The sequence below is a fragment of the Martes martes genome (genome assembly GCF_963455335.1).
Source record: "Martes martes genome assembly, chromosome: 11".
Taxonomy (NCBI): Eukaryota; Metazoa; Chordata; class Mammalia; order Carnivora; family Mustelidae; genus Martes; species Martes martes.
In genome coordinates, this window is record NC_137899.1 from 105,683,024 (window position 1) to 105,709,435 (window position 26,412).

Genomic DNA, 26,412 nt, shown 5'->3' on the forward strand with positions numbered 1-26,412 from the left:
TAAAGGGCCAGACTCCATGGCCGGGCTGTGAGCGTCTGTGGGTCTGTGCTCCCAGGGAAGACAGACACAGAAGGGACATCCACCTCGTGCCAGCGCTGGGTGGAGTGGGCCTTGAGAAGCCACTGGGCCCTAAGGACACTCAGCCTTCCGGGTTCCCTCCCCGCTCCTTCTCCCTCCTGCCTCTCCCTTGCAGACCAGGCACTGGAGAAAAGGGGCCCCAGCACTGGGTCATGACCCCACGCCCAAGGCCCCGGCGGGGGGGGGTGCTGCGTGGAGCACTGGGCCAGCTGGAAGGAGTGTGCCCGGATACGCGATTCCCGAAGGTGCGGGGACCCCAGGCCTGCCACTTGCCACTTGGAAGACTGAGCAGCACAGGGCTGGAGCCTGGGGGGGTTGGGCGCCAAGGGCTGCCTCTGGGCTGGGAGCAGGAAGGGCTCACGCCTTGGCCCTGCGCTCCTTGGGGGTGACCAAGGGGTCCCTAGGCCTGCTGGCCTCCTCGCCCTAGGATCCCCCTTCCTCTTGCGGCCAGCCAGGACATCCCAGAGCCCTCCAGGGGCCACCTGCCCTAGGACGGCCTGTCCTCAAGCAGAAAGTAACCATGGACGGTGACACCAGCACCGATGCCTTATTCCTGGCGTTTGCTCCCCGCCTGAGTGAGCTGGGGACAAAACTCAGTTGTGGTTCGCATTTGTTGCCTTGGAAGCAAGGGCGCCACTGAGCCCCCCACTTCCCCTCCACTCGTCCCGCCCCCTCCCCACTTCCCAGACACCAGACCCTGCCGTCTTCCACCTCCAGACACCAGATGGCTCCCTCTCTTTGCCTTTCCCCCTCCAGACGATTTGGGCCCCTCCCCACGCAGGTCAGAGGTTCCAAACCCCAGCCTGTGCCTGACACGGCCAGACGTCCCCGACACTCAGGATCCGGTTCTCATTTGTCTGGGCTCTGCCCTTCTCTCCGGTGGTCATCTGCAACCGCCCCTCCGCGCCCCCGCCCACCTTTCCGTCCTTCCGTCCTTCCCTCCCCTCCCCCTCCCATCCGCCCAGCCCTCCATCCCTCACCAGCATCCCTGCTGAGGACAGGTGGCTGCCTGTCTTCTGTCCCCATCCCCCAGGAGGCGCCTCCGGGCCCGTCCCCCCCACCCGCCCCCTGCCTCCCCACCGGCCCCCGCCGCTAGATGGCCTCCTCACTCTGCCTTCAGTCTCCGGCTCCGCCGGTTTGGGGAATCCTGCAGACTGCACTGGGAGGCCCCAGAAGGGGTCTGGCCAACTTGGCCCATCCCTCTCCTCAGTGTCTGTGGCCTCCTCGCTTCGCTCTCCGCACATCGGTACCCACGGGCCCGGAGGTTGGCCCTCGGGCCTCCCCAGGAAGCCCCCACCTGCCTCCCTTCTCCCCACCTGGGGTGGGGCTGTGATCTAGCATTTCCTGTAAGATGTCTCTTTCCCTTAGGACTTCTACTCACTCCCTTCCCTGTGCATCTCCCAGGTCCTATCTCTGATGCTGTCCCGGCTTCGGCACACTGAGTCTCTGTAGCTCCAGCCAGGGCCTCCCTCTGAGTTTTGGAGGGACACAGACCTCCAGCCCTGCTCTCCTCACCCATAGCCCTGGCCCAGTCTCTGGACCTGGGGAACTTGAGTCTCCAGCTTCCTGGCCCAGGAAAGGCCCCACCGTTCCTGACTCCAGTCCGCATGTGGGTGAACTCGGCAGCTCTCCTCTCTGTGCCGAGACCGCTGGGCAGGAGCCTGGAATGGCGGCTGGCCTCCCTCCACAGCCCCGTCATGCAGTTGCCACCAGCCGGCCGGCAGCGGTGGCGGGAGTGACGGGAGGGAGGCCGCCCACACCCGTAGGGCCTGCGCAAGCGGCTGGGGCCTGCAGCCCAGCGTCTCTCAGCGGAGTGGAGCGGGGCAGGCAGAGGGCACTGCAAGGGGACAGGCTGGGTGCCCCTGGCTACGCGCCACACCGTGCCCGGGGCAGGCCTGGCATCCCCCTGGCTTCAGTCAGTCTCTCCAGCAGGAGCACCAACGACCTCCCTGGGCCCCTTCTGTCCCTGCAGCCGTGGTCCCAGCCCCGTTCCTGGGCGGCTTCGCTGAGCGGGCCGTGGAGCGCAGGGACGCCCGTGAGGTTGCCCACGCCAGGGGACGTGCGTGTGTGCGGGATGGACTTTCCTTCGTCGCGCGAAGCCCCTGGGAGGCGGTGAGCAGGCCCCTCCCCCAGGACTGGCCCAGCCCGTGTGGCACTGGCTCCCGGGCAGGCGCCGACATCGGGGCGCCTGCAGGAGGACGCCGACATGCTGAAAGGCCACACGGCCGGCTGTGGAGACCGAAAGCCGCATGTTGTCCCGTGAGCATGCGAAGGCGGGCGCGCTCAGCTTGGAATGCGTGGCTTTCTGAGTCGTGATCTCCTCTCTCCAGACCGCCCTCCGCCCCATAGGGTCACTTAGCTGCACCCCGAGCCGTGGCTGCTTCTCCCCAGGTCTAAGCGATGCTTTAGGCGTGAGCGGCCCTTCCAGTTTCCGGGTGGTTCACAGCCGCCCCCGGAGCCCCGGACCGCCCGTGTGAGTGGGACCGGAGGTGCCCGGGAGGTGAGAGGTCCCTCGCTGGCCCCGGGCCCGGTGGTTCTGGTCCCCACGCCCTACACTGGCCCGGAGCTATCTCGAAGCCCTATCGGGAGACGGTCACTCCTTGGATCTCTGGACCTCGTTAAGATGCAGAAGGCCCTGGAAAACTGAATCCAGGCCCTGCTCGCTGCAAACTCGGGTCCCCTGGGGAACCGCCACGACCAGAGGCAAACGCAGCAAGCCCTGGCGGGCTGTCCCTGCACAGCGCGGGGCTCCCCACTTTGCTAACTTCCCTGATGGGGTCCCAAGAAGCCCTGGAGGTGGGAGCCCGTGGGGAGGCCCGGACGTGGCGGTCCCTGTCCTCGGGACACCCCGTCCTTCTGGAGTGCCTCCCGTGTCTGCTCCCTCCGGTCCCGCAGGCCTGGTGGGCGGCCGCAGACCTTCGTCCGCCCAAGGCCGGGGAGCGGCTGCTGTAGGAGTTTCTGATTCTAGAGAGCAGGTGTGGGGGCGGGAGGGGTGAGTGTGTGTGTGTGTGACTTGTGAGTGGGAGAGTGTGCATGTGAGTGAGTGTGCATGGGTGAAGGACCTGAGTGTGCACGTGAGGGAGGACGTGGGTGTGCAGGTGTGAGTGTGCACGTGTGTGAGATGATGTGTGCGTGCTTGTGCGTGTGAGCGTGTGTACGTGTGTGAGAGGCAGAGTGTGCAGATGTGACTGTGTATGTGCAAGACAGATGTGAGTGTGCATGTGTGAGTCTGAGTTTTGCTTGTGCGTGTGCAAGTGTGAGTGTGTACTGTATGTACCTGTGAGTGTGCGCACGTGTGAGAGATGGTGCTACTGTGCACGTGTGAGTGTCTGCGTGTGCGAGGGATGCTGTGAGTGTGCAGGTGTGAGACGGGGACGCCTGGGTCCTCGGAGAAGCTAGGGCACGGGACTGGAGCAGACGTGGCTCTGGCTGACTTCTCACCGGAGGGCCTGGAGGTGGGTTTGGAGCAGGACCGGTAGCCACGCCCCCGAGGGGCCCCTGTCTGGGGGTGACGACTAGAGGCCTTTTCCGCCTACCACCTGCTTCCACCCTGTGCAGGGAGAGCCCGCATCTCCGGCTCATTCTGCCACTCCGGGGGGGGGGGTGCGAAGTCCTCCTGACGGCCAGCACGTGCGTAGGTCATCTGGGCCCCTTCTGTCCAGCACCTTCTTTCAAAAGAGAGAAAGGGACGCGCGGCTGCCGTAAGCGCAGAGGCCGCTCCTCCCAGGCCTGCAGGCTGGGCTGCCGGGTCTGCACGCGGCTTTCCCGAGCGTGGAGCATCGTCATGAAGGCTCCTCCTCTGCCCCCAGCTCGGCACCCTCCCGCTGAGCCGCCCCCCGAGCACTCCCGAATTAGAGGGGGGTCCTCCAGGATCCTCCGACTCCCGGATCCTAGCCTCAGAAGAATCAGGGAGCTCACCCACGTCCCTTTAGACCGGGGAAAATGAGAACCAAACCCCTTGCCCTGCTCTAAGGGTTCCTTGCCCCTCGGCACCACCATCTGGGGCCTCCACCCCATGGCGGGGATGAGCCCCGAGGCAGGAGGCGCTGGGCTGCCCAGGGCCCTTCGGCTCGGCTGGGCACGTGCTCCAGTGACAGGCAGGCACGGAGGTGGCCAGGCGCCTGGGGACCCGCTGGGCCGGGCCCTGAGACGGACCAGGCAGCTGCGCTTAGGGCAGACGGGGTGTCCTCCGCCCGGGCCCATCCCTTCTCTGCTGTCTTGAAAGGGCTACGGTCACTTGCCCCTACTGTGCAAGGATGCAGAGTCAGAGGCCTGGTGGGGGGGAGAGGCAGGTGTGTCGGGAGGGCGTGGGGGGAAGGGTGCACCGAGCATGTGCACACACTTGGACTTCACCACACTAGTAGACGCCGCTAGAGCCTTAGTAACACAGCGGGCCTCGTTCTTGTGTTTCTCCCATTACCCTGATAACAGGGGGTGTTTAATAAGATTGCTGGTGGCGCGTCCTGGTTTCCTGCTCCCCGGCTGGGGCAGGAATTTCTTGAGGGGCGCAGTGCGGGGCACTTGGGGGGGCCGTGTCTGTGCAGACCACGAAGCCTGGCCCGTGGTGGCTCTGGCGTGGCCGGCAGCGGGGGAGGCCACGGAACGCTCGCTCGGACGACGGGGCAGGGCTTTCCCGAGGAGCGCGCGTGGTCAGCGTGGAAGGCAGCACGGGCCGAGCCCGGCTTCCCAGGGCTCCCCTTCGTGTGCACGGAGCCCCTCGCCCACCGAGCCGCACGGGGTGACAAGTTAAATCTCCAGCGTCCCTTCGGCTCGGGGTGCTGTCTGTTGATTCCGGGGGGACTTCCATTGCCCCTGAGTAAAACCCAGGTAATCAACCCAACAGCCCTGGGAGGCAGGGGCTGCGGGGCAGGCGGGGAGGCCGTGGCCCAAGGAAGTGCTTCTCCCCGCGTGAAATCCCGCGTCTGCCCCCGCCCCCACCCCGTGGTCCTCCGCCCGAGAACACCCTCGGGAGGTCCTCCCTGGTGGGGCAACTCCTGCCCTTTCTCCATCGTGCTTGGTGTCGTCCTGTTGGTGGCAGCGCCACCCTCAAGGACACAACGTGGGGGCTGTGGCCTGCACACCTGGAGAGACTGGATGACCGTGAGGGGCGATCTGAGCCTCGGCTCCAGGGACGGCTCAGAGGCTCGGTCCCGCTGGTCGGCAGGACTGACCGCCCCCCAGGGGGAGGCTGGAGTGTGTCCTTCTGGGTTACAGAGGAGAAAGTGGAGACGCGAAGCCGAGACCTCCTCCCGCACTGGCGGGGCCCCTGGGGGGGACAGGCCTCAGGTTCTGAGATGGGAGCGAATGAACACTGAGCCCATGGGACAGCCCCTTCCACTGCCAAGACCCTGATTCCAACACCACCCTCTTTGCCAGCCCCGAGGGTAAGGATGGGGACGTGTGTTTTGGGGCCACGATTCAGTCTAGCGCGGCGTGGTTGGTGTGCTCGCTCTGCGGGAGGAGCACGCCTTCCCTGGTGCCCCCTGGGGGGCCTGTGGTGCGAACAACCCAGGGCACAGCTGGTTTCCCGCTGGGGTTAGAGGCGGCCATGTGGACCCTACGTGGTGCTGTCACATGTCTGAGGACGCGGGGTCAGACTTACTGGTGTCTCGCTGCCCAAGAGAGTGCTCAGCCCCGAGTGCGCGGTACCATGGCCATGACCTCCCCCTGGGACCTCACTGGAGCCCACGCGGCCCTGCTTGGTGGGGAGGCGGAGACCCATCTTTGCTATTGGAGAAGTATCTGAGGAGGGTCTCCGTGCTCCGCGGTGAGCCCGCAGAGCCCAGCGCAGCCCAGTCCGTGAGCGGGGCGCCCCGAGCTCCCAAGCACCCGGCGTGTCCGCGTCCCCCGCCAGCTCCGAACCATGTCTGTGAGCGTCTGCGCTTCGTCTCCGTGAGTCCTGGGCACCCATCGGCAAGGGGTCCTAGGGTATCGGAAAAGCTGAGAGGTGACTCTGGGGTGTGGGAATGCTCAAAAATGTTTCGTAGAAACGCGTGATAATTACTTCTTGGTTTTACCCCGCGCTGGCTTAGGACCGGTTGAGGAGGGACCCTCTGCTCATCAGGTGAAGGATGTCTCTTCTCGGTCGGCTGGGCTGCCGGCGTCCTTGTGGCGCTCCTCAGGCCTTGCTCCCTGAAACGTAACCCAGCTAGGGGTGCCTGGGAGTTCAGTCGGTGAAGCGTCTGCCTTCGGCTCGGGTCATGACCCCAGGGTCTTGGGATCGTGTCCTGGGTCGGGCTCCCTGGTCCGCGTGGAGTCTGCTTCTCCCTCCCCCTCAACCCCTGCCCCCTTGTGCTCTCTCTCCTTCTCTGACAAACAATAAATAAAATCTTTAAAAAAAAAAAAAAAGGATCCCAACGGAATGAAGCCGCAACAGAAGTCTCGGCTAGCGGGTTCGGGGTGTCAGTTGTGTCGTCTCTGCCCGGAGGGAGAAACATAGCCGTCATCTGCTCGAACCCCAGAGCCGACGTGGGAGGGGCGCGGGGAGGGCGTCTTCCTTCTGCCTCGCAGGCCACGCATCCGCCGGGGAGCCCGTGGCCTCGTAGGCAGCAAGCACCGGGCCTCGGGGCGCGGCGGGCCGCGTTTCCCACGGGGCCGGTCCGTGGCGGGTGGGGGCCGGCTCTGGCTCCTCTGCGACGTCCCCTGTTTTGTGTGGCCCTGGGGAAGCCTCTGAGCTGCCCTGAGCATGTTTCACGTTTCCACATCTGTGATGTGGACAGACTCCCGGGTGGCCGCGGCGGTGGGGCGACGAGGCACCTGCCCCTCCCAGCCCGGGCCCGGGCCGGGCGCGCTCCCGCCTGACCGAGGAGGTCCCCTCTTCAGATGGACTCGCACGGCCGCCGGGTCCTTCCTGGGGACTTGCCCCTTCGCTCGGACGGACGCACTCCCTAAGGCCAAGGGCGATGGGGTGTGAAATAATTCGACGGTTTTTAAGCCGAGGGGCTATGACGTGGGTCCTCCATCGGGCAGAAAGGACATTCCATCAAATCGAGTTAATTGAAACACTCTCGCCCCCCGTGGCGGCGCCAGGGCCTGCCCCTCTCCACTGGCCGTGGGGAGCGCCGACGGGCCCTGCCTGGGCCGGACCCGGGGCACCTGCGTCCCCGCCTCTCTGGCCGGCCTCCCGCGCTGCTGCGCTCGGCACGGACGCTCCCGGCGGCGGCCGCCGGACGGATTTCTGCAGCCGCCCAAGCCGGTCTAGGGAGTTGCATCCCTGCTAATGAGGCACGTTCGAAGGGCCGTGAACCCTGGTGGTGACGCCCGAGGGAGAGGCAGAGCCCACGTCATCGTCTCCATCTGACGGATGAGGAAATTGAAGTCTGAGGAGAGATGAGGTGACTCGGCCCAGCACAGCGTGGGGCAGTCCCTGACGCTGAGCCCTGTCCTCGCACTGTTCCCCTCCCAGCTCAGGAGCCCACTGAGCTTGCGCCGGTCACCTTGGACTGGACCCTTCTGACCTCCGAGAGTCAGCTGCCGGAGCGTTTTGGGGGCCAGGCCTTGCACCGTGCTCGAAACAATTTCCTTTTCCATGTGAAGAACATTCCTTTGGCTTCTCCTGTGACTCATACCCACGGGCTCTGGGATGTTCCTGGCGGCACCTTATCCACGGAGAAGGGAGACTCCTAGCTGGTGTCTTCCCCTGGGAGTGCTCAGCGCGGTTTGTTTCCACGGCTGGGGAGGCAGGGAGGCCCGGAGGAGGCTGGGCGGGGTGGGGGGCGGGATGCCAGGAGAAACCCAAAGGTATGAGACCAAGTCAAACTCAACAGTTCTCCTCCAGGCCCTTTCAGTGTGAGGAGGGCTTACCCCAAAGTACACAAACCAGCAGACTGAATCCCCCCTCTCTGTTTGAGCAGGGCCCACACAAAGCCTGCCCTCCGGAGTCCTCCCTCCGGCCCGGCCCGCCATGGTAACCGCTGAATTCCCCGGGCCATGGGAGCCGGCCAAGTATGTGCTTGATTGTCCTGTGTCGTCTTGTTTCTCTCGGCCGGCGGGTGGAAGGGGACGTCGTGGACGTGTGTTTTTTCTTAGCCTGATGTATTTATGCCCTAGTTCTGTTGTGCTTTGTTTGGTGGAGGAGGGATGGGGTGGGAGGCGGTGGCGTGGCCAGGAGACCTTTTGTACCAGACGGGTCAAGAATGCTCGTCTTCAGATCTGAGAATGCCACCATCGAAATCCCGGTAGGGCCATCCCTCTCCCAGATGCACACGTCAATGGACTTGGAAGCAGTTTCCAACCCGCAGGCCTGGGGGATCCCACGGCATTTCGACTCGGCCGTGGGCGAGGAAGGAGGGGTCAAGGCTAGGGGTGCGGCCGGTGGCCGCTGCGTGCGGGAGGCAGGGGCACGTGCGGTGGGACGCGTCTGATGAGGCACGGCGAGGGCTCTCGACTACTTAGTCACACACCATGTCCCGCTAATGGACAGTGTGTTTACACGAGGACTGTATCTGTGTTTTTACAACCCTCCGTTAAGGGAGCACAGGACAGGTCCTGTGGAGGAGACCTGTGGCAGGCGTAGTTCCCCCTGATGGAAGGGGGGGCACGAGTACGGACCCTTCCAGGGAGGAGCCGGGGACCTGGCGGCTGCATCGACCCGCACGCAGAGGCCACCATGGGTCCCAGCAGTCTCCGTGCCTGCCTCCCATCGGGAGCTCTGTCCCTTTAACTAGTGCAGCAGTTTTGCCCAAATCCACTGTAATGTGACAACGAATCCATAGGTCCCCTTTCTTTGTAGAAATAATCAATTCTAATCAGTAATTGCATTTGGGCAATAGTTCAATTCCGCTGTCATCTCCTGGCTTCCGGAATCCCAGCATCCTCCGAGCAGCTCCGCGGGCCACCCTGCATTTTACCATCCCGGTGCTCAAGGCCCGACAGTGCTTACCCCGGTGCTTCCCCGTCAGGTTAACCTGCGGTCCACGCGTCTGCCCCCCGGAAGAGAAACGTGCGTCGGCATCGGCCTCTCCGGGGTGTCGAACGCGCCAGTCTGGGCAACGGACCCTGTTTCCTGGGGCCGCGTGGACACACTGGGGACCGCCGAAGTCATTTTCCTCGGGAAGTTTCTCTGAGGCCTCACGGTCAGTCCAGCAGGGAGGACTGAGTGAGAAAAGCTGCCTTTCGGTGGGGGGGACACCCGGGACCCTATGCAGAGGGCTCGCGGACGGGGGCCCGCGTCGCTGTGGCTGAGCCGCTCCTGAGCCGTGGGAAGGCAGCTGCGGCAAACGGGCGGGGGCCTAAGTGGCCAGTCCAGGACCACCGTCCCTCTGTGCTCGCCCCACTGTCACCTTTGCCCTTCCGTCCCAGGGACTGAGCTCCTTGCCCTTTGCCGGTCGTGGCAGAGTCTACGAGTAGCTGTAGGCAGTCCTGTCACTCAGCTGGGGGATTTTCTGTTGTCCCCCCTCAGCCTCGCGATGTCTCCGGTTGGAGGCCTGTGTATCTGGTGTGTCTTGTTTATTCAATAACACGTTCCTTCAGGAGGCCCGTCAGTGGGAGGCGTGTCTGCTCCTCACTGTCCTCTTAGGTGGTGGGTCGAGGCCGGGCTCCGCGAGGAACAGGGGCCTGTGGCCGCCGTCGGGATGTCGGAGGCACGTTTCAAGCAGGCGTGTGACCACATTCCCTTCAGGGACCGTGACACGATGTTCTGGAGTCGTTTTTCCCCTTTCCCTTACGTTAAGCTTCGTAAGAAAAAAACAACACAGAATCTGCTTCTGAGACAAAGGTTTCTAAGATATTTATTATGAAGGAATAAAAATCCTATTAAAATATTTATACATCGAAACAACCCCAGAAGCCACACACACAATTAGGCCTTTCAGACTTCTATTCTGAAAGCCAGATAAATCATCGTTCGGGGAGCCAGGATGAGAAGTCACGACAAACCCGAAGTGCTCGGAGCGCTGCCGTAGGCGAGGGCACAGAGTGCGGTCTGGAAAATCAGCCCCTCTCTGAGCCGTGCACAATCCACAGACGTCCCGGGAAGCCTTTGAGTTTCTGACTCGCCAAAAAAAGAAAGATAAAGAAAAAGACAATGTCGTGTGACGTCATCTGCGGAGAGTGCGGCTGGAGTCTAGAACTTGAGGACGAAGTCGAGAACGCGAGCGGAGCCGGACGGTCCGGTTGAGGCAGCCGAGGCGCACCCACAGCGAGCGCCTTGCTCCCATCCGAGGGCTGGACTCGAACTCGCACCCCAGGCTCTCGGGTCACGGAGCTCTTCTCGCGTCGGTCCGTTACAACAGCTCCAGGGGCCCGGCTGTGAGCCAGCCCTGGAGTCGGGGACCGCAGGTCCCGCGAGGTCGTGTGGGTGCTGAGGACACGAGGAAAAGCTCGCTTACAGGTTCACCTGGTTCACCTCTTACCGTGTGTTCGTTCCTCCCCCCGTGATCTCACGGGTGTGCGGCCGGCTGCTGGCGCGCGCTGAGACCCGGCTCGGCTCTTCCTGACCCCGAGCCCTGGGCGGAGCCGTGACTCCTTCCGGCATCTCCGAACCGGCCGCTCCTCCTTCCCATCTCCTTCTGGCTTCTTCGCCGCCAGAGAAGCCCTTCCACGGGTCAGGGTCGGAGCCAGCCCTCGGCCCCGCACGGGCCAAGGCCAACCCTCCGGTCCATCCCTACCGTCGCCAGAACCCAGCAGCCAAGGGCCCGTGACCGGCCTGAGGACCCCTGGGGCTCCGGCAAGTTCACGTCCTAAGAGTAAGGATCCGGCTTTAAGTCTCTCCCTTACGGTGACCTGAGTGTGTCTTTTCGTTCCCGCTCCGGACACGTTTTGGGCCTTCCAAGCTACCCGTCCCGGGGAGCGTTTGCGGCAGGCGGCCGTGGTCCCGGCGGGCTCCGGCCACTGCGCTGAGGCTCACTGGACTCCGTGCGCTTCCTTGCCGGGCGGCTCCGCATTTGGAGGCAGGGAGGGCGCCTGGCCGGGAAGGTCCGCAGCGTCCCCAGCCATCCCCCTCCAGGGCTGGCCCCCGCTCTCCTGGCCCACTGCCCTGCCCGGGGCCGGCGACCGTGTGCGCGGCGGAGGATTTCTGACTGCCGGCCCGGGTGGGAGGCTCATCCCGAGGGACCCCTTTGATCGGGAGCCCCAGCAGACGGAGTCAGAGAGGGACCCGTGGCCGCGGCCGCTGGAGAGGCACAGTTTGCACAGACGGCAGCGCTTAGCCAACGCCGCAGCCGCCCGACTCGGCAGGGAGCGCGTCCGCGGGAGGCCGGGGGCCTGGGGCCGCGTCTCACAGCGCGGAGTCTCCTGGCGTCTGGGGCTCACCCTGCCAGGGCTCCCCTCCGGCCCCCCAGCGCTCCTCCTCGAGGTGACAAGGACCCATGCTTGACCTCCTTCCGCTCTGCCTCACCCCCTGGTGCCGCTGACGGAGTCCGGCCGGGCAGGGCGGGAGGCGGCCTCTTTCCCAGCGCCGCGGAGAGACGCAGGAGCCCCTCGCGTCCCCACACGGCCCGAGGAGGCCCGTCCCACTGACGGAAGCTGTCACGGAACCTTCCAGCGCAGTAGGCCGTGGCGCCCGGCCGGCGCTCCTGGGGCGGTCTCCCTCGGGCCAACTGACTCACAGCCTGACGGACAGAAGCACCAGTGACGGAAAGTGCCGTGGGACGGGGCCCAAGGCCCTGTCTTCGTCTGGTGCTGCCCCAGCCTAGCCCTGCCCTCTGCCAGTGGCTCCTGTCCCCGGGCTCCCTCGGGGAGGGTGGAGATGACCGGCATGAGCGAGGACCGCTGGGGCTGGGGATTGCCTTGTCCAGGGACACGGCTGGACACGGCTCCCATGGTGGCTGTCCGTGGCCCCCCGTGTGCTGCTGTGAAGGGGTCTCTGAGGGACGTTGGGGGGTCCTCGGGGTGAGGCCGTGGGCACCTAATGATGTCAGGAAAAAAGTCAGAGGGCTGTACTTCTGGAGTTGAATCCTAGTGGAGGGGCTGATGGAGCGGGGGGCTCGGAGGACGGGGGGACCCTGGGCTGCTGCGTGGTGTGGCCCCGGGGTTCCTGCGGTCCCAGCTCCTGGGTACGCACGCTCAGGGAGCGGGGCAGGAGGTTCCCGGGTCCAGGGGTGAGGGTGGGTGTGAGGTGTGCCCGAGTGCAAGTCTTGACTCTCAAGTGCCTCTTGGGTTCCAGGCGTTGGAGGGGGAGGGGAGAGAGGACCCTCAGCCCCGGATGCCAGGGCCTCGGCGAACTCTGCACTGAGCCTGTCTGGCTGCTGGTTTTGCTCTGAGTCAGGGCCAGCGGGCACCCAGCTACGAAGTGCGCCCGGTCTCCAGAAGGGGGGGCTCCCCCAGGCTCGTGGGGGTTTGCTGCTTCTCAGAACACCTCCTGCATCTAAGCGAACCTTCCCCTCTGTTGAAGGACGGAGACCGCGGACACTCCCGTTTCCCGGAGCAGCAAGCCTGGGGCGAGCAGGGGGAGCGGCTGAGCAGAGCCGAGCAGCCGCACGTTCCTGCCGCCGCCCGGGCCGCACCCCGGGCCGTCCTGGAGGCCGCACGGCTGGCTGTAGGCTGTGATGGGCACGGTCCCTGGCCTTGGAACCCCAGAGTCTCCGTGAGATGTGCGGGGGTCCCACCCTCAGTCGGGGGGACGACGGGCTGACTTGTCACCCTTCCTGCAGGCGAAGAAGATCCCAGACCCTCGCCCGTAGCTCTCATACCCCGTGACTGGCGACGTGGGGAGGCAGGGCTTTCGGGACAGGAGGCCGAGGCTGTTGATTTTGGCTGAGCAGGTGTTTCTACTCCTGGTTCTATGGAGACTTTCCTCCTACAGAGATGAAAATAATCCCACGCGATTTTTCTAAGTCCCAGCCTTTTGCGAACACACCGAGGGGTTCCCTGCACGGCGTCCATCCTACCCGGAAGCTTCAATTCTCGAGAACGCATCCAGCAGCCGCGAGGAGAGTGAGAAGGGACTCTGATTCTCAGAACAGACGTCCCAGGTCCAACACCACGCAGAAGACGGGCTCGGAGACCCTCGTCTGGAGTCGATTTGCTCCCGACTCTCAAACTCCGTCCGGCGGCAGGCCCAGCGGGTGCGGGAGCCCCAGCATCGCCAGGCCGCGGAGCGATTCCTGAGGGCTGGCGTGCCCAGGGCCTGGACTGGCCCAGGGCTGGGGGGCACGGCTGGCGGGACCCCCAAGGTGGAGCCCGTAGCCAGGAGCCTGGCGCGAGCCGTACCTTCAGCCCATGAGGATTAATGGCTGGTGAAGTAGTGATTCAGCCTCGTGCACAAGGTACATTTTGTTCTGCGCCATCTTTAATAAAGCAGAGGATGGAAGGCTTTTAAGAAATATTTCCACCCAACACCGTGAATAAAGAAGCAGGTTTGACACAGATGATGATCAGCCCTACATTTCCCGGAAGGCTGGCTCCCCCCGGAACGTAGGTGCTGACGTCTTGGCTCCTTCCCGGTGTTGGGAATGCCAAGTGCGTGACCAGGACTCGGGGTCTCAGTGACAACAGGTAAGTGGGGTCCCGGGCGGAAGGCGGCAGGTAGCTACGGGCACGGATTCAGAGGTAAGTACCCCGATCCCGGCTGGAGAGAACACAGATGACGTTTAAAGGGATCGTGGTATTAGCCTGGGGGCACTGGAGGGTAAGCAGCATGGCGGACCCCATGGTGTCTGTGGTAAGGTGAGCGTGCGGTCACTGTCCCCCAGCCTGCATGTGTGTTGATCGAGTGTGAGGACGGGGGTCAGTGAGGTGATGAGAACCAGGGGACCCCGGGGGCCGCTCGGAGATCCTTCTGCGTGTCTGGGGAACACCTGTTTGTTTCTGATGGACGGTGTGTGCACGCACAGCTACGGACAACAGAACCCGCCATCCTGTCGTCCACCGTGGAGGGACCTTTATTTCATGGACAGCGTTGGAGCCTCGGGGCTCCGGTAGGTGAGGGCGTGTGGTCGTTCATCAGCTCCACGGACACCGTCGTCCCGGGAACCGAGCCCGTGGATCCCGGACTCGAAGCTCCAGTAACTGGGCTGTTTTCTGAACCATGAGCTGTCACTGAGGTTTCAAGTTCAATGAGCTGAATTCCAACGTGACGTGAATTACGTGTAACGTCATGCGGACCTCTCCCTCGATGTTCGACTTCTGCCCTGGGACGTTTTCTCAAGCCTCCGGCACCCCTGTGACGCTGACGGATGGCAAAGGCAAGCGAGTGCCTACAACAGTGTCCAGTTTGAGCGAGAGTCTCTTTAGGAGGAAATGTTGGCTTGGGTGATTTGTGGACGTGGTGCTTATGGAAAAGAGCTTAAAACGTCAAATTTCAACGAGGAAACCGTTCTAACTCTTGGGATTGTGCCAGAGACAAAATGTTTTGTGGTGGCCTCAGAACCAAGAAGGCTTGCGTCCCAGCTCTTCTGTGGGGAGGTCACGAGCCTGGGAGGTGGGGGACTGGCTGGGAGCCTTGGGGTCTCCGAGAGGCAGAGCGGCCCTCCGGTGTGGTCTGTGCCCCAGGATGTGGGTCAGACATGTGCGTCCCTTTCACAGTGATGCCGGGAGCCGAACTTGGAGACACAGTGCGGATGGTTTATTAGAAAATCACGGTGAAGATTCGGGAAACTCAGACTTCTCGAGTCAGCAATGCTTTGCTTAGTGTGTCTAGATGACCACGGCCTGGAAGAGACTGTGCAGACAGGCTGCAGCAAGTCATTGACTCGGGCACCGTGTCGGGCCTTGGCCGAGCTGCGCCACCAGCCCACTTGCAGCCCAGCAGGTGCCGAGCCTGCCCGTCGGGTGTCCGTTGTTGCCGCGGCTGCACTGTGTGGAGGATGGCACCGTCGCGCTAAGAGGAAATCGCGTCTTCACTCCTTCGCTAACCCTACAAAGCCCTGGGATTTCCACTTGGCACATGTGCCCGTTCTCCGGGAGGCCGCTCCCTGAGCTCAGGTGAGGTCCGTCCATCGGCTCCGATGAAGGCCACCCAGTGTCTCGCCCCTGACCGCCGCTGCACACGCGCGGTCAGTTCTGCCCTCGCGAAGGGCGTGTCCCTGGCCTGGCAGCAGCACAGGACAGAATCGGCCATTTGCAGGCGGGACCGGCCGTCTGTGGGCGGGGTTGACCGTCTGTGGGCAGGACCGGCCGTCTGTGGGCGGGACCGGCCGTCTGCGGGCGGGACCGGCCGTCTGTGGGCGGGGTTGGCCGTCTGTGGACGGGACCGGCCGTCTGTGGGCGGGACCGGCCGTCTGCGGGCGGGACCGGCCGTCTGCGGGCAGGGTCAGGCCGTCTGCGGACAGGGCCGGGCGTCTGCAGACAGAAGGAATCACGAGGTCTTCAGAAGACCTGCCACCGCTCACCCTCTGACCTTGCAAATGCCTGTGCCTGCTGCCCTTTTGGTCTCACGAAACGGGACGTTGGTTGGCATCGGTGACCTGTTTTCCACTTCGGGGGCACAGACTCCCCCGGGGAATTTCACATGCGTTTCAGCCAGACTCGGGGAGGCTCGGTTTCAAGCTGAGCGGCGCCTTGTTTCGTCGGACGTGTGTTCACTCCTCCAAGGGCTTGACCACAAGGTACGTTTAAACAGCGAGACTCCCCAGTGCATTCATCTGCGGGTGTGTTCACTCGAACAGACCTTGAAACAAAGCGTTCCGTGTGCACACATACAGGCGTGCACACATACAGGCGTGCACGCACACGTGCACAAAATGCACACAGGTACACACACGTAAGGCACACACATGCACATATGCGCACACACACAGGCACACACACACAGGCACACCCTAAGCAGGGAAATCACACAGACTTTTCTTCTTCACCACGGTCGACTCCATATACCCTGAAGGACGCTTCTCCTCCCAAGTCGCCCTCCCGGGAAGCTGAGCCCTGACTCCAGCCTGACCCTGTTGGATACTGTCTGTCTCCCTGGACTTGGCTTCTGTTCGGCTTCTGGTGGTTCCAAACATGAAATTCGCCCTTCAAGGACACCGGTCACTTCTGAGGACATCCGAGAAGTGCTTCCAATGTCAAGCGAAGTCGTGATTCATGCACGACGGGACGGGGAGGGCGGTGCAAGGGCTCACCCGTCAGAAGGTACAGAGCCCGGTCTCGGATGCCAGGGGGCGAGGGCCACGTTTCATGGCCCATCTTTGCTCCCTGTGGGTGCCCATCACTTTTTGACGGGGGAAGCCCGGGGCCTCCAGAATGGGGTGGAGGTCCCCCAGCCACTTGCTGTCCAGGAATCGTTCCTGGCCCTCTCCCGGGCTGTTCTGCTCTCGCGACCCGAATCTGTTCAGACCCCTCACATCTGGCTCCCCCGTGTCGGGTCTGGCAAGCTGGCTTCTGGGTGAAATTACTTTGGGATTTTGCCTAAGTGGTCTTGCTCCGTTTTGGACCAGTTCCTGGCTTTGTGCACCAGCCCCTTCCCTCCCCGCCAGGTGCGTGATGGGCCTCCCCCCCGGCTCTGTCACCGAGGGATGTGATGCAGTCCCTGGGGACGTGTGCCTGGCTTGGCACGTCCCGGCCTGAAGTGTGCAGGCATTTGTGTGCACCCGGGCTGCTCTCTGTCCTCTGGGGAGCCCAGTGTGTCATCAAAATGGTGTTTTTCTTCATTTGTTTGGATAAGGAGTTGGACTGGTCTGGTTTCCACTTTCATCTCTAAAGGCAACGGCTGCTTTTCCATGACCCATTGGTTCAGTAGCAGCCTCCAGGGCCTGTGACAAGACCAGCCCACGGAGAGAGAGATGGCACACGTTCCCTCCACCTGCCCGTGGAGACCGCGGCCCAGCAGGCTGACGCTGGCACGGACGTGCCTACCTGCGTCTTCCCCTCGATGCTGAGAACAAACTTTTACTTCTGCTTCCTGAGGAACTTCACCTTGAAAGTGAGTTTCGATCAGGTTCACAGATCTCTGTCATCCCATCGATGTCACATTCTGTCCAGGGTGTGACTCAGGCCAGATGTCATTTGTCACCGTTGTTGTCTCGATGTCCACACGGATGTGACATTATCTGCAGTGAGATGGGGAAACCGTGATCTATGGGCCTTTCCTCCTCCCCACCTGCACGTCTACGAGCTTCCCAGACAGTGTTCATTCTCCCCCAGATGATGTGGCACATCAAACGGCAAGTCACACCTCACAGCTCTTTCCTTCTCCATCGCAAGTGTTTACTGAGCGCCCGCTCCATATCTGTCTGCGACAGGGGTGGTGTGGGTGGGCATGCGGCGCCGGGCTCCCCATCGGCTTCAGGAGCAGGGGCGGAGCTGTGCCAGCCATGAGGAGAGCCGGGGCCTTGGGGGCCCACCTCAGGAGGGCTGTCCCCGAGCAGCAGGAAGGATGGCCAGTGCGGAGCTGAGTGGAAAAGATGCTGGGAGGGAGAGGGCGGGAGCACGGGTTCGGGCCCTACACCGGCCCCCTTGCACGTCGATGAGCCACGCGGTGCCCAGGCTCGCTGGCGGCAAGTCCAAGGGTTCGGGCCACGCCTTCGTTCTCCATGGAGCCGATGTTGGGAATCTCCCTCAAGAGACAGCAGTGACACACGAGAGATTTGCTTGGAGGGGGAGATGTTCACGCGTATCCAGAGGGCACACTCATGGCAACCCGGGCAGGGGCTGGGCCCCTGAGCATCTCCCCTCCTCCCGGTCACATGCCTCCAAGCTCCAGGGACAGGTGGCTGACCACAGCCCGGGGGCCCCAGGGTTCAGGGCCCACGCGTGAGCTGCTGTGTTCTTTCTGCACACGGGCTCCCTCGGGTGCAAGGTGCTTGGCGGTCTCGGCCACACTGTGCTCCCCGGGGAGGGGGGTTGGGGGACCGGTCTGCCTCACCTGTCAGGCCTTCGTCTCCGGCCCAGTCCTGAGTTCGTGCTTGGTACGTGCGTGTTGAACGGAAGCCCGTGATTTGAGGGGGCAGGAAAAGTCCGTCACAGCGGATTCGGGTGAGGGCCTATGTCACCCAGAGGGCAGTGTGATTCAGCCACTGGGACGTCCCCCGGAAAGGGGACGGAGGAGGGGCATCGGCTGCGGAAATGTGAGAGGCAAAGTCAGAGAAAGGGCGAGACCCTGGAGGAGGGTGGGGGATGAGGGCAACCGGCCCGCCCGCGCCCTAGTTCCTGTCCGTCACCCGCCCATCTTGGGTCCTCAACTCAGGAGGCCCAGGAAGAAGGCTGATGTGGGCACCAATCTTGGTGCTCAGGACATGTGCTTGCTGTCCCCCCCACCCCGCCCCAGGGGCTCTCAGGACATGGGCTTGCCCCCGGGAGCACTGACCACACTTCCGGGGTCGGAAGGAGCCGCTGGGGGGCCGCGGGTGGGGAACCCATTCCTCCCCCTTGGCCTCTCCCCCTCCGGGCCCTGGCGACGGTCCATCCCTAGCACGGCTCGGCCGGGATGAGGAATGTGCCACGGGCCACTCACCCGCGGCTGTCCTGTGTGGGGAGGAATGAGAACTATTTGAGTTCCTGCTACTGTCCCTCCCTTGGCCCACGGCTTCCTCCTTGCCCACTTCCTTGAAAACGCGGAGCCAGGCCCGGGCACGCCCCGGGGCACACCTTTGTGGCAATGATTAACCACAGGGTCCTGGGTGTCCCTCCCCGCGCCCTGCCTGGGAGCTGGAGCTGGGGGGCCCGAGGGCTGTGCGCGGCCCAGAGGAACCCAGCGCTGGGTGAGCTCCCGCGTCTCCGTCTCGCCCGTCGGAGAACCTCTGAAGGAAGTCGCCTGGCATGACTCTGTTCCCAAGACCCACCAACCGAGACGCGCGCTCCCCGGGACAGAACGACGCCTACGGCATTCGCATCGACCCCTCAGGGCGGCCGCGGCCCCCACCCCGCACCCCCTGCCCCGGGGCCTCCCCGCCAGCTCTGCTCTGCCTCGAGCGTGGGGGCGTCGCCCAGTGCGGGGGGGGGGGACCCAGCCGGGCACCCTTCCTCCCCCGCTTCCCTTCCGGGGCGGCTCTGGGGGAGCCGTGGGTCTGGACGTGAGGCCGGCCTTTGCTCTTTGGCAGGCGGTGGCGGTTTAACGCGGTCGACGACGGGAGCCCCCGGCGGATCAGGAGGAGGGCGGGTGCCTTTCAGCCCGTGCGCCGAGGGCCAAGCCGGGGCCCGTCCCAGCGCGGCTTCTGCCCATCCACCTTCGCCGGGCGGCAGGGCGGTTCTCCGTGCCCTTTCCTGACGCTCTGCCCACACCCATGGCGGACCGGAGGCCCCTGAAGGTCTCCTCCCCGCTCCTCAGGACCAGAAGACTGTCACCCCGGGGCCCAAGGGCTGCATGTGTGAGGCAGGACTCCCCTCACAGCCCCTGTGCTGTTGGGGTGGGGGCTCCTGGGGCCATCGCGGGGCTCAGCAGGTTTGCCCCTCCTGCTGGGCTGGGCGCTCCCTGAACCCAGAGACTGAACCCCGCAACCTCCATCGACAGAACATGACGTGGGGCAGTTGGGGCTGACCCTTCCCGAGCCCCTGGCTCGCCCGAGTGTCCATCTGAGCAGGGCCTGGGGGTGACCTGCCCCCCGCGGCCTCCGCACGGCCCATGCGTGTGGCTCGGCTAGGCCGGGACCACAGTCAGGGGTCTCCGAAGTCCAGGTCAGAAACAGGAGATGCTTGTCATCACGGCCCCTCCTTCTGGTAAGAGCCTCGAGAAACGGGAAGGAAGAGACCCCACGTGCTGAGGTTCCAAAACACCAGGTGGACGGAAATCCCGTTTATACCACTGAGGACTCCCGGAGCAGTGTTTAAATTGGTCTGGAGATTTCCATGTATGGAGGAGTGTAAACGATGTGCGGTGGTGGGTCATGTCCTGGTCAAGATCTACGTGGTCCTGGACATCATCCTGATGGCTTGTGGTGGGGGAACCGCCCGGGGAAGCAGAAACTTCTTCAAGCCCAAGCGTGTCCCCATTGCCCCCGGACGGCTGCCGGCTGATGCACAGTGGGGTCCTGATCCTGCTGCGTGCGGTGGGAGGAAGAAAGGAGCTGGAGGGACTGGCCTGGCCGCTGACTGCTGGGTCACTGCGGGCCACCTCATGGCCTCTCTGGCTATCACCCCCAGCCCCCCAGCAGGAGTAAGGGATCTGCAGATCGGCGAGTCCCCTCTTGCTACACCGCCTGGGACTTGCTTTGTGGGGTTTTGGCACACGAGCCCTCCCATTAACACAGCGAGCACTTGGTCCCAAGAGCCTGTCCGCGGTGCTCTGATGCTCCGGGGCTCCCTGAGGTCAGTCTCTGGGCCGGAGCCCACCCTGCATATTCTACCAACTGCTCCTCAGGGTGTGCCCGAGGGCGCCTCCCCCTGGGCCCGCAGCACGTTTGGGCCTAGTGACAGCCCAGGGGTGCCTGTGCACCCGGCTCCGGCCACCCCTTCCCTCCCTGCATGTCTCACTCCAGTCTCGAGCTGCGGCCGCCGCCGTGGTCTGGCTCCCAGGCTGGGGTTGGGAGGGTCTCTGCGGGCAGCAGCCGGTGCTGTGTTCCCTGCTCTGCTGGTGGCCGTATGGGAGGCAGGACGGCGTGAGGACGGAGCTGGGTGAGGGGGAGCAGAAGGTGTGAGCCACAGGGAGAGGCTGCGTGAGTGCTGGTGTGTCCTCATGCGCTAACGCATGTGTGCCTGCTCTCGGCATGCTAGCCTGTGTGTGCACACGTGACATGTGTCACACGCTGACATGTGTGCTCACCCGAGACACACACATGCGCTAACACACGCACCAGGGAGCCCGTGAGAGTGCAGGAGCGCACGCATGTGGGAACACACACTAGCGTGCAAGTATGTGTCTACAAGCATGTGAGTGTGCAACTGCAGGTGCACACAGGGTGTGTGTATACGTGTAGTCATGCACACATGTTAGCTCATGAGAACGTGCACGTGTGAGCACATGTGTGTGTTTCGGGTGAGAACACGTGTCAGCGTGTGACAGATGTCACGTGTGCACACACGGGCTAGCATGCCGAGTGCAGGCACACATGCGTTAGCGCATGAGGACATGTCATGTGCGTGCACACGCGTGTTAGTGTGCGTAAGTGTGTGTGAGTGACAGGGACGTGGGACGGGCGGTAGAATGAGTAGAAACAACGCGCGGTGACGGTGAGCTGAGAATTCCCGCCACCGGCTACCACACCAGCCACGCGTCCCCTTCCCTTTCTAGAGCAGCTGCCGGCTGCCCAGGGCAGTGGGAGGGTGTGGGCCCCAGGGATGGCCTGCGTCTGGGGCCACTTAGCCTCCCTGCCTCAGTTTCCCCCATGCCGGCATCAGAGGGGACTTGTGGGGACTGACGCAGCGCCCCGCGGGGATCTGTCATGTCTGCAGCTCTCGTGGGTCCTGGTCTAATCCCTCAATCCTTGAAGCAGCTCTGAGGGAGTTCTCACCACCTTCTGTCCCAGATGGGGGACACGAGGCTCTCAGCTCGTCAGGGTGTACCCAGGGTCCCACGGGCAGGGTGAGGAGTCGCGGCCACTCGAACTTGGGTCTCTCTGACTCTCGAGCTGAGCTCTCCCTGCGCCAGTCCACGGACGCCTGCAGATCCAAATCCCAGCCTCTCCTTCGAGCACACGGCAGCTGCCCTCCACAGCCTCCCTCCCCGAAGCGCGGCTCCCCCGCTCCCTGCCCGGCCCGCCTGAGCTGTGGTTCCGCATCTGGGCTGCGGTTCGGAGTGTGGGGGCCGTCTTCGCCCACTGGCTCAGCCTCCTCACAGGTAAGCTGGGAAGACTGCAGGGCTTGGGCCCAGGTCCCCCGTGGGACGGGACACCAATAGCAAAGGAATGTGAGAAGGCTGAGCCCAGCTGGGGCATCCGGGCCGTGGGTGGGCGCCCCCAGGCTCCCCGAGCCCCGGGAGGGGGTCTGGTTCCAGGAAACAGCACGTTTCGGAGGCTTCTATTTTTAGGCAGCTCTCGGCCTCGTGAGGTCCCAAGCGGTCACTCTGCTTCCGGGGATGACGGAAACACTTCCCCACCCAAGACCCCAGCACCCGCTGCCACTCCCTGTACCAGGAAACCAGGGACACAAGCCCCCGGTGAGGGCTCCTCCTGTCCAAGGGAAGGGAGACAACCCAGAAGGATGAATGGCCTCACCCTGCTGCCAACTTTTAGTCTCAAAGACAAAGCTGATGTCAGCTCATATTTGCAATCTTTTTTCCTCTTTCCTGCAAAACGGCTCCTTCTGCTGGGAGAGCATTTGGCAATCAGCCCTGTCGTGGGCTTGCCAAGGCACAGCTCCACCACCGAGAACATTTCTGAAGTCCCTACCGAGGGGCAGCGAGGGAGTGGCCTGGACCAGTGTCCCCCCAGGGTGACTCTGAGGGGTGCTGCCTTTCTCGGGGCACGTCCTGCGGCTGTGCCCCGAGAGGGACACCTGGTGCGCCTTCCAAAAGCAATGGCAAAGCAGCAGAGTGTTGGGTCTTCTCCAGGGGTCGAAAGGGCCCTCGGGGGCTCCCAGCCGGACTTGTCTGGTAGAGAGGCTGGGGTCGCGGTCATGCCCACAGAGCACAGGGTCCTGGTACAGATTCCAGGGAGAAAGCTGGACAGGGATGGGGCGGGAGGCACAGGGCCCACCCAGGTGTGGCCGGCAGGGTCTTTGCCCCGGAGGGGTGAGGCAGGGGTGCGAGCCTCATGGCATCATGGCCCTAGAGGCAGTGACGGCTGCCCGCGGCCACCACCAGGCGGGCTCGGGGTGATTCTGGAAGTGCACTGGGTCAGCGCGGCCCCCGAGCAAAGAATGACTTGGTCATGTCTGTCTGTGACCCGCAGGCACAGTGAGCGTGGTAAAGAGGGGTCCACGGCACACCGTCCAGGGTCTGCCCGGGGATCCGAGCCCACCACCGCCTGCACGCGTGGCCACGTCACCACGGCAATGACGTCATCAAGAACCGTCTCTCTCAGGTTTGTGGGATGCAGCCGAGGGAGCCCTTCCCACCTTGCTCCCTCCTGCACCCCCGGGTCAGTGCGGATCGCTGGCTTTCTGTCTCCAGACCCTAGTCCAGCCGTCCTTGCAGGAAAACGTCACCGGCGAGCCCGTGGGTACGTACTGAACGCTGACGAGCTAAGCTACCAGGCTAATAATTAGTCATTCTGGTCCCGTATCTGCAATGGTACATCTCATCTTCGCTTAGGACGGGTGGGGAACGTCCCCCACGACCATCGCTGGGATGTGGGAGCCCTGGGGGCGCATGTTTACTCAGGGAAAAGAATACAGAACATTCTTATCTCGTCACCTGTCCCTGGGCCAGGAAAGTGCGCCGCCCCCCCGCCCCCGGCTCCCTCCATCCCAGCAGTATTGATCTTATTACTCATACTTTATAAATGAGAAAGCTATTCTTAAGAATGCAAACATTTGCTTTGTGGTGCCATTGTCTCAGCCCCACATCAACTTCTCACTCTTGATACACATCCATCGATTATTATTCTTGTCATTGTTCCGAGCTGGGAGGCATTCTAACGATGATTTGCAGGAGCACAATTGCTGCTCCATAAACTTCTGTCTGCAATGAAAAAAGAAACATAAAATGCATACTTCAGCTGGGAAAGGGCTCTGGGGGTTAGCACGATGAGGAAACCCAGAGGGGGCTGCTGTGTTGTGGAAGGCCCCAGAGACGGGCGCGGTTTCCCTGCACCCCCCGGGGAACAGAGTGGCTGTATGGGGGTCCTGGATTGCATGGTTTTGCCTCCGCCATCTTCTGAATGGGGTCCCTCTCCAGAGCTCACAGCTGGTCCCTCCGTAGGGATGGCTCAGTGCACGCTCTCCCGGGGAGGTCGTCCTGAAAGGGGCAAGGGTGTGGCTATTCTGAACTCAGATTCTGGGACTCTTCATCCCATCGCCATCTATGGCCCCAGGCCAACCTGCCTGAATTCAAGCCAGACACTTAGATCTATGCTTCCCGAGCGTGAGTTTCCTCCTCTGCAAAGTGGGATTCCCAGCATCTATCTTGCAGGGCTGCGGGGCGTTTGTGAGACGGTAGGCACGCATGCATAAGGACACTCAGCCCACAGCAAGTGCTCCCCAGGGACCACTCCCCACCCCCTGTGGGAGCCTGAACCCCCCCCCCCCCAGGAACCCTTGCGTGATGACGCACAGAGGTCCGCCTCTCCCAGGGCTCACGGACTTTGGGGGTCCGCACCCACGCTGCCTTCCTGACCCCAACAGTTCCCTTCTCTTTCTGATGTGATCGCTGCTGCCACTCTCCTTGTCGTTGGCTGTTGGCGAGCTTGCTTGTACCCTGGAGCCTTTTTAGGAGAGAAAACACTTTTGAAAAGCCTTGAGTAAACAACTCAAAGCATATCAAAGTCCGTCTTCAGAGACTTATCCTTATCTGGGACCACCATGGCTCTGCGCTCCACACTCCTCAGACATAAGGGACCAGGAGAAGCCCAGGCCATGCTGCCTTCCCCGGGGCGTGGGGGGCACCCACACCTTGGCAAGCTGTGCCGCCCATCAGAAGGCCTCTCTGGTTGCCCACAGGTTTTGGTGGGCCGGGGGCCGGGCTCTGATTCTCTCCCCCAATGTGCCCTTGGATCTCTGGGGCTGCCCCACCGTCCCTGGGACATGGTCTGGATCCATTCATCAGCCGTCCTGGAAGCTGTCCATACAGCAAGACTCCATGAGTTTGTAGACATTCAGGGGGGACTCACCCACAAGACCTCTCAGCCTTAGGCCACACTACCCACCCCCTCCTCCTGGGGTCTCAGCAGAGGGGCTCTGACCATGCCTTTGACCCCAGGCACTCAGCAAGGATTTCAAGGGGGGCTGTCCCTTGCAGCCTACGTTCTGGATGCTTGGAAACCGATGATGGTGTTAGGTCCCCGCAAGGACCCTGAGTGGACAGTGCCAGGCCTTGGATTCGTCATGGCAGCTCCTCCTCACTGTTTCCCGCTCTCTTCTCTGCCCCCCACTAGGACCCTAGGAGCCGTTCTCGGGGTGGGGGGCACCACCAAAGGTGCTGACCAACTCCCTGGGACTGTTCACCCAAACCCAGCTCTGAACATCATCTTCTCTCCCACCTTCAGCCGTCTGGAAATGTCAGCTGCTTTGGATAAACAGACACTCACTCCCCAGAGGACACGATTCATCCTGGTGTCCTTGTCCGCAGGGCACAGCCTGGGATAAGAATTTGGGGGAGAGCGTTCATTTGGGAGGTGGTCCCTGGAATCAGGAGGGAGTGAGGAGGAAAGTGAGACCATGAGCAGGGAGAGGAGAGTCCATGGGGCAGCATCAGTGGTCGGGGGCGGGGGGAGCGGATCTCCACTCCAGAAAGGTAGGAATGGCTCCAGAGCTGCCCCTTGGCAGGGAGTGAGGTGGGCATTTGTGGGTACAGGGGTGCCCCTGGGGCTATGAGCCCCCCCCCCCCCGGCTTTCAGGGCAAAACAGTCGGGAGAGACACAGCAGGTGCTGGAGGAGGGGCGGGCGGCGGCGTGGAGCTGTCCAGCGCGGCTGGGACGACTGGGCGGGCGGGAGAGACACGCCCCGCCTCAGCGGTGTTTCCTGCTCGCCCCAGGGAGACTCGTCGTCTACAAATTCATGCCTGTGAGCTTTGCTTTCTGTTTTATGTCACCAAAAAGTGCTGTGTTTCATTGTCCATACATACATATATAGTTGCGTTTTCTAGCTAAGCAGAACTCGTTGTAGTGAGAGAAGCTGATATTAAAAGTTGCCAACCCCCGCTTGCTTCTCCCCACCAGCTTTAGATCCTGTTGAAAGAAGAAAAACAAAAGGGGGAAACGCACCACCCAGGTGAGATCACAAGGGGGATGACAGGAGATAAGATGTTCCAACAAGTTTCTGTAGGATATAAAGTAAGTGTGGCGGAGAGGAGAGCTGGGGCGCAGAGAGAATCCGTCCGTCTGTCCTGGGCGCACCCGTCGTTGCGCCCTCTCCCAGCCCTCGGACAGCACCCGCAGCAGGCGTACGAGCGTAGGATTCTCTACAACTGGATGGACTTCTCCCAGACATTCAGAATAACGCCTTTCAGTCTGGCATGCAGCCTCGATGCTAGGAAGGCTCTCCCTGGGGCGGCAGAGGACCCTCAGAGGATAAAACCGAGCCACACCGCTCATCTTCACACCGTCGTAATCATATAAATGCACTTAATGTTCTAAGAACTCTTATTTATCTTCTGGAATCAACCTAGGAATAAAGCCCAGAAGACTTAATTATGGCTTCGAGACAGAAATGCCGATGGTAGTGTTCCTCGCCGTGTAAAAATAAAATTGTAATTGGTAAAAGGGATCGGGAGGGGGGAGGGGGGAGGCAGACATCCGTTTGCTGCCGACGATCTGAATAGTGGAAGATCAAGAGATGCTTTTCGACTTGGTGGAAGAAATGAAATGTTTCACCGGGATTTAAACAGGTGAGTGACAGAAGAGCTGAAGGCAATAATGTCGCTATCCTCTCGCGTCAGGAGTAGTGAGAGGCAGCGGAACTGGGGACAGCCTCACTTTTCATAATGCATAA